The 15361-nt window shown below is 33.2% G+C and overlaps 1 protein-coding gene across 1 annotated transcript in view; it reads right to left on the bottom strand.

Annotated features, from left to right (window-relative positions):
- The window catches only part of CDH2 (cadherin 2), a 268670-nt gene that overhangs the window by 101227 nt on the left and 152082 nt on the right, over positions 1 to 15361 (bottom strand). The gene's annotated exons all lie outside the window — the stretch shown is intronic.

Raw genomic sequence — 15361 nt, 5'->3', positions numbered from 1 at the left:
GAGAGAGGAAGAGGGAGAGAGAGAGAGAGAGAGAGAGAGAGAGAGAGAGAGAGAGAGAGAGAGAGAGAGAGAGAGATTTTGTGATGCTATTCAACTATTCAACAGTCTCACTGGTATGAATTTGACTACTGGTATTTTTTATGAGATATCCTTCTCCGATGACCCAAATGAATGGACATACTTTTACTAGAGGAACTGAACAGTCTTAATTTTGAAATTCTCTCTATAAAGGTAAGTGGAAGAAGTAAGGAAGTTTTAGATAAATGGAGGCAGCTAGATGGTGCAGTGGGCCTGGAGTTAAGAATCCCGTTCAAATCTGGCATCAAAATGCATGATCCTGGGGACAAGTCAATTTAACTCTTCCTCAGACATAAAGTAGACATAATAATAATACTTATATCCCACGGTTGTTTTAAGGATCAAGAACTTAGCATAGTCCCTGGCACATAATGGATGCTTAATAAATTCTTGTTCCTTTCCACCACATTCTAAAGGCAGAACCATAATTTCATAGGATATCTGCTCATTAAACCATTCTCATTATCAAGTTTTACAAAAAAGCTACTATGGGAATGGTAGCAGTTTATATCTCACTGGCCTTTGCTGAGGATGAAGAGATAAAGAAAGTCTACAAAGAGATCAATAGGATTCTGCAAATTAAATCAAAGTATACTATGATTCATGATGGTGACTGCAAGTAAGGTTAGTAATAAATAAAGTTACAAGAAATACACTTCAGCAGAATAAGAAATAATACAAGCCCAAGATTTGTAGACAGATACTTAACCAAACATGAATTCTTTTTCTGAAAAAAGAATTGAGATACATTTGACATTGACAAGCATTATCACCAGAAATATAAAATCACCTATGTTTTAACCAAAAAAACAAACAAACAAAAAATTCTTTACTGATTTAGGAGTCATTTATCACTGGATCAGATGTCTACAAATATAGCCAGAATAATAACTTGTTAGAAGCAAGGTCAAAATTAGTATACTTCTAGGAAATAGAGAAAACAATAGCGCATAATTGAAATTTAGGAAACTATTAATAATTTTAAAAGTGGGCAATGGTCAGAAACAAACTATAATAATTTAAAAAACATGCAGTTAAAGAAGCAAAAATGACTGTCATCCAGCGTGCAATGGAGAGCTAAATGGTGAGTATGAGCAGGTAGTAATATAACAAATAAGAACTTTGAGAAAGAACTAGAAAAAAAGGATATCAAGAGGGAAAAATATGAATAAAAAGGGAAGCTAATTATATGAAGAAAATGAAGAATAACAGGTGAACGGACTAACAATATGAGGAGAAAGCAAGAAAGACTTCCTGCACATTGGTTTGGTCTCTGCTGGTAAATATGTGGGAGAAAAAGGCCTATGGTTACACAAAATGGTTAGGCATTGATGGATTGAAATTTGTAGCACAAAAGGGCACATACAAATGGGCAGGATCACAGATATATTTGAATATCTTTAGATTTGTGTTGTAACTCTTTTGAATACACCTTAGAAACTCAAAAAAATTACTTTTCTAGATCTGAGAAATGTATTACAGTATACTGAACAAAGGAAAATCTTGCTTTAAAAAGTCTATCTTAAACTATTTTCTTTCAAAGTTATTAGATATAAGTCCCAAACACAAAACTTATGTTACAAATAACATCTCTCTATAGTTCTAGATGAAAAGAAACGGCAGTGACAGGTATATACTTGCAATGAAATTTATAAAAGCAATGGAGTTACTCAATTATCACGTTCTCTTTTAACAGGTCTTTTCTTTAAAAGGGATTAAAGAAAGAATTAATATGTGCAAATATCTTACTGGTTTGTTTTTAAAATATCATAAGAATCTGTCATTAAAGGCAAACAAATAAGCTATTTATTTATTTTAAGATTGATATAGAGTAGTAAACTTCTCTGTTCTGAGAATGGAGTCATTTTTAACTCTAAAATGCCATAAAATAACTAAAACTTTAAAGATTAAATGAATCCTCAATAGAAATTTACAAGTTTCAAATGTTGCTCCTCCATATTCTTATGAAAATAAAGGTTTTCTGTGAGTCAAATAAAAATGAAATTGGTAAGAGAAAAAACATAGGCTTGATGAGCACTTGATCTAACTGTAGTAAATAAAAGTATATATTACAAACTATCAAATATATTATTAATTATCTCTCTCCAGTGGTCAATTTCATGAATGAAAGCTCAGAAAGAGTGATGGACAAACTAAGTAATCTTTAGGCAAAGAAAATTAAGGCTCAAATCAATTTCTGTTGAAAACTGAAGTCCAAAAACGTCAAAGAAGTAATTTTTCTGGACATAATCTTATTCCCTAAATCATTTAATGAATAAGTCCATGATTTGAAAACATCCTTATTTCATTCCCTTTTGGATTAAAATATAAAACATTCTTCCCTTTGGTTTCGAGTGATCAAAATTCTTTTTTCTCTCATTTTTACAATTCTTTAAACAACCATTTCTTTCTCATGCCCACTACTTCTGAGAACTCTTCCAAGTATAGAAATCTGCCATTATAAACACATTAATGAACATCTGATAAAAATGAAGAATGCTAGATGGTGGGGGCAAATCTTATTTTTATTGGTGTCAACTGGATTCTATAAAAGACATTTAATAAGTTTAACTTTCATTTCAAGTTTATTTCAAGTCACTTAATTTGAAGATAAAATTTAATTTAGGAGAAGCCTGGGTTCAAGCAAGGAGGGCACAGTTTAGGAGCATAATAACAAAGTTTGTCCAAGTCAAAACACATGTAATTAATTAATTTAAGAGATTACTTAAACATCCAGTTAAATGAAGATCCTCATGAAAGGTTTAGAAAAAGGAAATTAATCTATTCTTACATCCCTTACATCTTACATGTCCCACTTCTAATGAGAAAACTTTATATACAAAAATATGAACTTAGGAAATAATGTAGAGTAATTATTTTCAAAAATATATTTTAATACAGGTATTCCTGAAGTGTCTTTACATAAGTGTTTTCTTAATACATTTAATAATTTGTTCATTGTTCACTACAAATTGGATGAGGGATGAAAGCTGAAAAACTTAAAAGATAAAAAATTTAGGAGCCAATGTTATCTAAGGATCAGTCATAAATGAAAACAGAGCATTACTGAAATGAGAGGATACATAAAATACACTAGAAAATAAACTGTGACTGACCCTACAAAACTTTAGCTTAAAGATAACTTGAAAAATATGAAAATGCATAAAGAGATGATACTTATAATATGTTATCAAGTATCCAAAACGAAGCATTAGAGCACATATACTGCTTTGAAATGCAGGCATGAAATGCTTTCTAGATGTTTTATACCACTTAAGAAGCTTGACTGAAGAAAGAAGGCAAAAGAGGAATAAAGCTCTCTAATATTCAAATCTTTTAGGACCCTACTTGTAAGTTTTCCATGAAGTTGTTTGAGTTTCATTTTGCAAGTGTAAAATTTCATTTAGACTAACATTTCTAGCTGAAAAAAAATTTTAAATGCTGAACTAAAATGTGCTTTGTAAGTAAAGCTCCCCATTTGAGGCTGTTTTGTTTGCTTTCCATGTTGAATAAATCAGTAGGGGAGCAAATAAATGAGGCAATTTTGGTTACCTGTATCAGAGGGGGAAAGTACAATACCGCTCATGTTTTAAATTCTCAGTGCAAGTCATGCAAAGTTTTTCAATAAAACATGTCAGCCTGTTTCCATTTCCCATAAGCCTCCTTGTTTATTGAATAAAGTCATAATAGGTATGCTCGATTGAAAGTAGGGATAAAGTTCTTTCTAGTTGCCGGAAATGCCTATGCAGCTTTTCAAAACTGGAATCCTGGCCGTCAGCAAAACACAGATTTGGTGGCTCAAATAGAGCCCATATTACATCTGATTCACTGATCCCTTTCAAAGACTTGCCCCTACTACTGGGTAATACAAAATCTTTCTGAGCACCAGCATTCCTTTTGTTCCCTTTGTAAAGCAAAACACGACATATGAAACTAAATTCTTTACAACAAAAAGGACTAAACTTGGTTCAACTCATCTTAGAAATATATACACACACATATATATATATATATATGTCTATGATAAGTTCTTATCCATCAGTTTATATTTTTAATATACTGTTGGTAAGTCAGGACCGTCCTGCAAAAAGAGCTCTGCTAGAGTTTTTCTTACTGTGATAAGTTGGCCCAAAACTCATAATCAGTGCCCTTGGTGTACTCAGTGGTACACACAATGTACTTATACTGATTATTTGTTGAGTTGGTAGCTTTCACACAAAGTATAGTGAAAGAAGATGAAAACTCCAGGTTGTAAACTCAAGAGTATAAATAACACTGAATGAGCATATAGTTAGTATCAATCTCTCTCTCTGTGTCTGTCTCTCTGTCTCTCTCTCTGTCTCTCTGTCCCTCTCTGTCTCTCTGTCTCTGTCTCTGTCTCTCTGTCTCTCTCTGTCTCTCTCTGTCTCTCTCTGTCTCTCTCTGTCTCTCTCTCTCTCTCTCTCTCTCACACACACACACACACACACACACACACACACACACACTCCTTCCCATAAAAATGAACCCTATTCAATAACATAAAATGTTATGAATGTGTCAACCCCAAAAAACAAAATCCTTAACTAGACAGTGCAATTGTGGGGTGGGCATAAAATATGTTATTGGCAGAATGATAGTCTGATTAAGTTAACTGGACAAGTTAAGTTTCTATTCTGAGGAGAAAAGTTGATTATTTCGGTTTCATGGAAAAGTATTAATAAACCTTGTCCTTGAGCCACTTTCCCTAGAGGTTAGTTTCCTCTAGGAAATGTCTGTTTTGTGGGGCACTGAAGCAATCTGGGGAATATAATATATATGGAGGAAGAGCACATATAATTCACAGGACCTTGAATTTGAAGTCAGTAAGACTTGGGTCAAAATCATACTTAACCTCTTTCTGTGTCTGAATTAGCTTATCTGCAAAAGTAGATAATAATGTTTATAACACCAATATCTCGTGGATTGTTGCAAGGCTGAACTTGGATAATATGTATAAAACAATTTGCAGACCTTAAAGAACTAGAGCAAAAGTCGCATTATCATCATCAACATAATTGTTGTTGTTATTATGGTTAAATTAATACAATGAGTTGCAATGGGCTTTTCTTATCCATATATATCCACACCTAGCTCAGATCTATGTTGTTTCCTTCTAGAAGGAATGGATAACAAGCACATCCTCAGGGAAGAAAATATGTCAAAATTATAGGATATTTCTTGCTCAGAGTCAGCTTATCGTTCATTTTAATTGAATTGTTTTCTCCTCTACTTTAGATCTGCTCAGTCTTGTATCATTTTATCATTTTTTTTATTCTGAAAGTATGCTAACTGGAACTTATTTCTAGTCAAACTCATCTTTAATTTGATGTGGTATTTTTATGTCTATATCTCTTTGGAGAGAGAAGCAAATGTATTCAATTTAGTGGCATGTGAAGTCTTATAAAGTAATGGGATGGGTTTCTATAAACACCATATGCAACCAATCTCATTTCTTTACAGTCATAGCTTGTACATAAATAATGATCAAGTTTACAACAGAGTCAATGTAAAAGGGCACTCTAGGCTTAGGAACTAGAAGGTCTGAGAACTAGAGTTCTGTCCTGTTTCTGCAATTTGCCAACTATGTAACTTTGGAAGGGCATCTACGTGGCCCAGTGGATAGACTGTTGGGGCTTGGAGTCAGGAAGACGAATCTTCCTGAGTTTAAATTTGGCCTCAGGCGCTTACTAGCTGTGTGACTCTGGCCAAGTCACTTAACCCTGTTGGCCTAAGTTTCCTCACTTTTAAATGAGCTGGAAAAGGAAATGGCAAATCACTCCAGGATCTTTGCCAGAAAAATCCCAAATGGGGTCACAAAGAGTCAGATGCAACTGAAACAAGTGAAAAACAACAAATAACCTTAGAAAAATCATTATTGAATCTTGCTGTGCCTAAGCTTCTTCATCCATAGATTGGTGACAATAATACATTTCATGGGCTTCCTAAAGGAGGTACTATGAAGATTAAATGAAATGCTGTATTTTAAAACATTGTATTCCAAACACTATAATATATCTCTGTAGATGTTAATTTATATCTGTTTTTGTATCTAAAGAAATTGATCTCTCCATGAATCAACAGACCTGTGTGTGTATATATATATGTGTGTGTGTACATACATATACACACATATATATTTGTGACCATTTATATATATTAATTATATATAGCATGATTATATACATATATCTCTGTGTATATATAAAATTTAATAAGATTTTTGAGAAGATTGGCAACTCTACAATTGCAGGAGAGGCATACAGAGCCTTAATAAATTCTGAGAAGTGTAATTCTAGACCATGGTTTTTTTTCTCCCTGTCAAGGTCTACAACTTAGTGGATTGTAACTCTAATAAAAAGGCGGCGGCAGCAGCAGCAGCAGCAATAGCACAATGGAAGTCAACAAGAGGGAAGCCTTTGCAAAAACACTTTTAGCAGCTGAGCAGTGCAAGCTGGCTCCAGCAGCCAAACCTCTACTCTGGAGAACAAAGAATTTAGATGGGCTAGTTAGAATAGACTGACAGTGCTCATGGTGACCTCTCGCTGGCATGAAAGTAAGAATATTAAAGACTCAACTTCCTTCTCTAGTGCTTACTGCCAGCAGGTATTGTCTATATGATCTTCTCTATTTTTCTAAGCTATTTCTATTTCCTGATTTTGTTTCACAGAAAACCTATGATCATTCAAAACGGTTTTGTGTTGTATGTTGGTTAAATAATTGTGTATAAGCTGAAGGGCAAATGCAAGCAGTCGGTGACTAGCTTGATATAAAAAGAATAAAACTAGGTCATGGAATTTAACCTCTGTCCAGTATTTCATCATGGCTTGGGGATTGAGTTGACTTAAAAAGCACATGATAAAAGACCCCTTGACCAAAGCAAACAAAATACTCCAGCTATAGGCCTGATTTCTGCTATAAGGATGCAAGGCATGAACTTTGCACTTGAAGATGTTTGACCAGTTTTATACGCAGGCAAAATAATCAAGATAGCATGACTAAAAAGGCAAAATAAGGAACCAGTCTGGGCATTGCCTTCAGAATGTCATACTTCTAGGGGGGAATCTCCATTATGTTAGCAGTTTAACCATCTTAAAAATTTGCAATCTTTCTTCACGCACAAAGGGTGTGAGGGATCCCCCAAATTATTTTTCCTAGCCATCTCTACAACATAAATTGTATTCTTATTTTTACATTAAATTATATGGATTTTTTTCTAAAGATAAATTTAGAAGTGAGTAAGGAAAATGCATTAATAAAGGATATTGTTCAACTGTTTGAAAAATATCACAGAATGGAAACAAGAAAACAATGAAAAGAAGGTGTCGGTGGAATTCCAATGTAACTTCTATGGCAACCTTCTGACACTGGGTTGAATACTGTTCTCATGATGAACAATTAATACATTAGACTGGTTTAAAAAAAGACTTGTACAATCCATTTATTCAGTGCTACTGAGAAAAGGGCCCAAAGTAATACAAATCCAAAGATGAAAAATTAACTATGAATTGATAACTGTCTCCTTTTGGCTAACATTGAAATAAATGTATTACCAATGTTATAAGAAAATGTAATCTTTGTCCTTGATAAATTCTGAAAACAATTTCTTTTAGGTCAGGGTATATGCATAAAGTAAGATATTTAGAGTCTACACTTGTACATTTCCTTTAAAATGTAATGTCACAGGGATTTGAGAATCACCAACATGTAAATTTCCAAAATAAAACTTTAATTTAAATGTAATTCTCATTTGAGAGAGAAAGAGAAGAGATTTAGATTTCTACTATTTTTTTTTAACTTCAAAGCCTTGACTCAGTCAGGTCTGCGTTGTGACTGGGAGGCAATGTGAAAAGATGGTCAGTCAGCACTCTTCATTGTACTTCTAGTGGATGTGTCCATGACAACAACAAAAAAATGCCATCACAGTTGTGGGCAATGCTGTTGGCAGGCTCAAGGAGATTAAGCATGGAATTAGCCTAGTGATCAATCTAACTCCTCTCTGTCTTGCAGATAATTCTTTCTTAACAGGTTTAAGCATCATTGTGGGAAGCATAGAAGGACCTCAATAATGTCACCGTTATACCTGTTCTATGGATCAATGAAAAACTTCTCTTCTTAGGCATTGACCATCTGGTATCCTTCAAACTGCTATAATATAAGTATTTTCTTCCATTTTACATGAAATGTTCAAACATTCTTAATATCAAAATGAAAATAAAATTAAGCTCAGTTAGGAAAAATAAAATGTAAAGTTATCTCCCTGGAAGGAAGATAAGAATTTTAAAATGCTAAATTTGGACTAATCAAGCTGACAATGTACAGAAATGAGATGAGGTTTAGAAGATAACTTTAAAAAAGCTTATTCCTATCATCCTAAAACTTGAGCCTGCTAAGAATGCCAGCAGTCAGCACCAGAAGTCCACAGGGCAAGTAAATCAAGTAAATTTAAGAAAGGAAATTCATATCCAAGAAAACTATTTTCCTACAAAAATTATTTTATTTCAGTTCTACTTCACAGTCCCAACCACTCATAGACCAAAAAAAGCATACCATTTCAGGTCTACACTTTTAAATGAAAACATTTCTTTTTACTTTGCAACTACAGAAGAAGCAATTATAGAAGAAAAATGAGTTGGTAATTTTGCTAAAAAGTAATAAAAACATGAAAGCATGGGAAAAGTTACTAATTTCAATTAAATGGATCATAATATTTATAAAATATTTTTATCATTTAGAATTAGGATGATATGCATGATTATTAAATATAGTAGATAATAAAAATTTCTTAACAAGTAAAATCAAATGTACTCTATGATAAATTAATCTATAAATATTTTTTAAGGTTTTGCCCTGTGCCAAGCACTGAGCTGGAGGCTGGATATCCAGAGAAAAGCAGAACAATCACTGTCTTTTAACAAGAGAGACAGCGGGTACATATATAAATATGTAAGAAATATATAAAAAACAGATCAAAGGTAACTGTGGAAAAAATGGATCAGGAATTGGGGTAAGAAAGATATTTATCCCAGGGGTAGGGAACAGCCATTACAAAAGCACAAAGCCTAGAGAGATGGAGTGTTGCTTACGAACAAATACATATAACAAAAAAAGGCATATGAATTGAAGTTTTAAAAAAATAGCTACGAATACACATTTTTTAAAAAATGAAATAATTTTTAAAAACCTGTCCAACATGGGAAATACTGTACTATGGTTTTAATTTCAATAAAGATGAGCTTCCCAATTCTAAAACTATCAAATGGATCATTTCGAAGAATTAAAATGCTCTTTCCTTAACTGCAGAAAAAGCTAATAAAATCAAGAATGGTGCAGTAGGAATAGTCGTGAACATTTTTGAGTCCCAAACCAGTCATTTACTAGCTATGTGCCAATATAGAAGTGATATTCTATTGTTTAAGATTTGTAATTCTTGCCAGGCTGTCCTGGGATCAGTTTCTGGTCAGGGAAAAGGAGTATCATGCATAGTGTAAAAGATGAAAAATTGGACTTGAGTCAAAGGATACTATCTGCCATTAATTAGCTAGATAACCTTGGATGAATTGCTTATTCTTGCTAGTTCTCATGAAATAAGTGCAGAATGGGAAGGTAGGCAATATAGTGATATGTAAGATCCTTTCCAACTCTAAAGTCTTAAAATCCTTAAGCCTATGGATTAATAATCACAGCTTCAATTTCCTTCTCTGTAAAATGGGGGGTACCACTTATCCTATTTACCTGGAAGAATTGGTGTATGGATCAGACAGCATATATAAAAACTAAAAATAAAGAATTTTTACTTAAGCAGGATTTAATGAATCTAGATGGTTTAAGTGATGTCTACAAAGTTCTGTAATAATGACCCTGCGGCACTACAAAATCTTCAATTATCAAAGATTAAATTGTGCTCATTATAATCTCCTTATTAAGTAGGAAAGTGTCTAATACATTCTACAAAATCTCTCAAAGGGCCAGAAGATTCATTTAACCAGAACAATCCATCCTGCAACCTTCTGATTGAGATATATGATAAAATTAATTTTTGTTAATACCTTCATCACACAATATCCCTAGATAGAATGTACAAACACTACCTTATTAAACAATAAATTTCAAAAGATATGAATCTCTGAATTCTGCAGAGTGGATAAAGTCTAACAGCTTAGTGTCACATTGGGACCATACAAGTAATGTTATTATAGAATCAGAATTTTAGGGACCTTTGAGGTCAACTAGTCCAAGGAACTCACAGCTTGCCCATGGGGTTCCTTAAATTCATAATGTAATTCTTTAACAAAGGAATGAACCCATATTTCTATGCTGACTAATCTCATTACTATGCATACACTTTTAAGTACAATGATCAACTAAACATGGTAGAGAGTGTCAAAAGCCCAGTGCTACATGGCTCATCCTTTCTCCCACTGCCCAAAGGGTATTCCAAGTGGGTCTCCTTTTCTTACTTATTGCTCAAATCCATCAAGCCATAATTCTCTTCACTTTTTAATCATCACTCCTTACTGTCACAACATCTCATATGTCCTCAGTTTCTCCCTGATCTCTAAGATGATGATAAACCAACCTAAGAAGTTCACTGGACTTTTATGCTTCCAAGAGAAAATTAGAAGCTTTTCATTGTCTACCCTCAATTTTCTAGGTTATACCCGAGTAACATGAAAGACTTTACAATACATTGGAATAAATGCTGTAAAAATAAAATAATCACTTGAGAATCATACTCAAGATTTAGAGCTGAAAAGGACCTTAGAAACCATTTAGTTCAACTGTCTCATTTTCTAAGGAAGAAGAAAAGAAAAAAAAATGCTTGGGCATCCTGTTTCCAAATCTATCAGGCTAGAACACCTTGTTTATTATTCAGAACTCTACTGGGATTGGAGGTAAAGAGGTATGTCATAGGTCTGCTTATATGAATGCAATGTATATCAAGTTAATTGTCTTTAACATTAAGTGTATATGTATTGACTGACTTCTCTTGGCTTTCCTTTATATAATTCATCCTCTTGATTATTCGCTTCCTATCTAGTTTCTGTGTGTAGTCCTAAAGATTAAGTGGAAGGAAAGCATGCAAACTCTAGAGTTAAAAGACCTAGATTTAAATCCAACCTTTGATGCCTACCACTTGCATAGTCTTGGACAAATCAGAACCTCCCTAGATAGGCCTCAGTTTCATCATCTCTGAGATAAAAACATTAAACTATACGCTCTTGGTTCTAGTCCTATTACAGTCATATCACTTAATATCTCAACAATCTTTGATTCCAATTAATGCATCCATTTTCCTTCCACTATATTGCAGAGGCCAAATTTTCTATTGACTTAATCTTCTGCTGATGTAAAGAGCTTTTAGGGCCAGAAAATTAATTGCTCAGCACTCAATCTGGCTATATTCTTCCAAAAATCCAGGTTTCAGACAATAGACATATAATTCATCAGTGAACCTATAATCAAAAATCTTTTTATCTTGATAGACCCTGCCAGAGTTTGAGTTCTGCTGGCATAGTCTTATGAAACCCAACATGACTTCTGCTCCATGGTGAGAAAATAGAGTAGTACTTAAATGAAGGCAGTAAAATCAACCTCCCTAAAATTGTTTCCATAGTTTATCCTACTGGCAGTATAAAAAATAAATGATTTGAGAACAGAAGGTAGCAGAACAGAATTTTGGTAAGGTTAAACCTGTTGTCTTTCACTAAAGAATTTTACTATTCCATCACCTACAATGAAAAGTCCTTGAAGCTTCTACTTTCATTCCAATTCTATCTCCCATTAGTGCTTCCTTTTGTGAGGCATCAATTCCAGGTCATCTGTCCCACTAAAACTGTCTGGCACAATCTCGCCTCCAAACTTTGGCTTATGCACCCATTTGGAATTTCACAGGACTTAAAGATCCTGGAAGGGATCTTTCAGGTCATAGATTTAATTCAACCAGTATTGAATGAGTTTCTACTAAATGCAAGACTATACTAAGCACATTACAACACTATCCTGTTATCATAGATAAAACTAGGAGAACAAAAAGGTTACCTAATTTGTCCAAGGTCACAAGGAAGAGGCTGAAATGGAATCTAAATGCAAGTGTGCTCTCTTTTTTTAAAACTTGCTTTATTTTACCACAGTGCCTTAGAAGATATCTGCATCCCAAAATGTTTTAAGAATTTATCTAATCATTTTGATTGTCTGAAATGACTTTTCCTTCTGAACTCCTATGTCATCTACTATCCATACCATTTATTTTAACAGTATGGAGCAACATATAATATGCACATACATACATGTGTACACGCCTATATAATAGAGTTTTGTCCCAATTAGCTAATGCAATTAAGGTCAAGAAAAATGCCCCATACTCACAGTGTAGGAGTAGATCAATGAAAATTGGAGAATGTCTTATGGGTAGTTGTCATTCAAATGATTTTACAGAAGAGATAAAATTATGAATGATACTATAAGAAAAAAATTGATTATCTAGCATCTGTAGTATCAACTACTCACTGATACTGAGAAATTAGCAGAGAATTGAGTAGCATTTAGCAGGAGGAGAGGATCTCAGGAAATCATCTATAATACAAATTTCTTCACTGTGATAAAGAAAACAAACCCCAAAGAGGTAGAGAGCTTTTCCAGAGTTGTACTGCTAGTTTGTAAGAAAGTCCAGACTAACACACAAGATACCCCTGAATCCTGATCTATAGAGGGTTTGACTATAACATGCTGTTTTACCTCCTAAAAGACTTGAAGAAAAGTAAAAGACACCAATTTACATTTTTAACTATAGTTGAAAAATAATACCAACAATAATAATCTTGCTTTGCAATTTTCCTTTTAGTAAAATCATCTCCAGGAAAGATGTAATGATATTCTTTTGAAACAAACAAGTTAACATTAACCACCATAAATGTTAGCTAATAAGGAGATCAAAATAATTATATTTGCAATACTTATAAACTCAAAAGATATTGGAAATAATGGTGATGAAGATGTTATGATGCTACTTAATATTTTTTTAATTTGTAGAAACTGTTGAATTAATCATGTATTTCACAAATTCCATCAATTAGTCCCAGGAAATGGTTTAGTCATATATCTCCATTTTATGAAAGACATTTGACAGGAAAACAAGACAATATTAGGATTATATTCAAGAAAGTAAAAATCCACAAGTTATATTGCGTTCAGGATAGAACTGGCACAATGTAGCATAAAACTGGTAAATTTGAATCATCCCTTATACCCTAAAAAGAAGGATCAAAATATCAGACAATCTTTGACTTAGAAACAGTCAATGAGGCAATTTCTATTCCAACCCATATTTCAATACTTCATTACATCAGATCGCCTGCTATTTCAAAGATTACTATTTTAAATACTAAAATGTAAAAACTATTTTTACCTCACAGGTCATACAAAAACAAGTAGCAGGTAGGCTCTAGCCTATGAGCCATGGTTTGCTGAACCCTGATTTAGATGAAGACCATGAAGATTTCCTTTGGCCAAAAAAATGTAGTCTTTCTGCCAATGTGATGATCGGCTTCTCTGAACTTAGTTAAAATGATACTTAGACATCCAAAAGAGACTGATAGTGAGAATACACTCAAGTCTTTCTACCCTGGTAGGATTACTTCAATTTATGCTCTATTGGCATAACTTTTGAGACCCCAGATTCACCCTCTTGAAACAATAAGACTTAAAAGAAGAGCTTTAGGGGAGATGAACAAAGTCTATTCCACGACAAAGCAGAAATCCCTTGTATGATTTTCTGACAAGTGGTATCTGGCTTTCACTAGAAATCTTTGCGTTAGGGGAAATTCACTAAACTTTCTGGAGAAATCTATTACACTCAGTTCTAATTTTATATAAGTTTAATATAAGGAAGCTTGTCCTTATCTGAACTTGAAGTCTGGCTCAGCACCTTCTATACACTAATAGGCATTTTTCCATCTAGGGACAAACAAAACTGATCTGATTCCTCTTTAGCATGACATCCTTTTAAATGACATATATCTTTGCCCCAACTAAGTCATTTTTTTCTCTAGGCTGAATAAACCCAGCTCCTTCAACTAATTCTTGTATAGCATGATTAAGATTAAAGTATGATTCATATTCAGACTAGACTCTGAATATTAAGTCAGAGAACCATGTTAATAATAATTATAAATATTATCATTAATAGACTTAAGAAACAAATACCATGTAATAGGTTAAGGGAGAACTCTTGGCAAACTAAAGGAGTTGTATTTGGAGTAGGAAGAAATATGTTCCTTTAAGCCAAAATTTTGAGATTACTGCATGATACAGTGACACCAAATTGATTTTTTTAAAAAAGAACATCAAGTAGCAAAGTCAAACCACAAAAAAAAAAATTAATCATTATGGACATTGTGGCATACATTTAGCTGAGGTCAGATTTCCTTTATTTTACAAACAGTTTTCTGCATTCTTATTACAAAACTTTTAAGCTGCTTATAGACCTACTGACCTTAAAGATTCAGTGTATCTTAATGACACTGGCTTAGTGAATAATTAATTCAGTAGGAGGATCTAATTGTTCAAATGCTTATAAGATTATTTCTTTATTTAAACATGAAATATTAAAACAAGAAGACATGCAAGGAATATGAAAGCAGGCAACAGGAAAATTTAAATTTGGACTTTTGAAACAGGCTAAGGCAAGAAACAATTTATGTGTTAAAGACTTTTTAAAAGAATGCCTAACACTACTGAGTCAAATTAGACCATGATATAAAATTCTGTGCAAAGAAAATACACTACAAATTTGCAAAATGTATTCAAGGTAACAGATCTCTTATAAAACTGATGATCATAGAAGTGAGTGAACATTGTATAATTTAACAATCGAGATTCAGTCCAGACACCAAAAGTATAAAGGAAAATGAACAGACATTTTGATGGCTTTTTTAAGATGTGTTATCTCCTCTGTTTGTAACAAATGAACTTTTTTTTTTGGTGGTGATGGGACCTTACCAATTACAATACACCAATTTTACTTGTGTTGGATTATGGGTAATAGATGAAAATGTCAGGAAGTATGATTGATTACAGTCCAGCTAAATTTCTCCTTTTAGAAGTCTTAAGCAAGAAATACAATATTAACTTTGTGAAATCTGGTATGAGAAAAGAAAAAAAACACACATAGGTCTAGAGATTCATGTATTAGAGTAGATATGCTGGAAGTCAGAGAACTATATTTGATGTGATTCCCAGAGGAATTTTTTAACAGTTACACATC

Source organism: Gracilinanus agilis, chromosome 1, assembly GCF_016433145.1.
Source record: "Gracilinanus agilis isolate LMUSP501 chromosome 1, AgileGrace, whole genome shotgun sequence".
Classification (NCBI taxonomy): domain Eukaryota; kingdom Metazoa; phylum Chordata; class Mammalia; order Didelphimorphia; family Didelphidae; genus Gracilinanus; species Gracilinanus agilis.
This window is presented reverse-complemented; position numbering and strand designations above follow the sequence as displayed.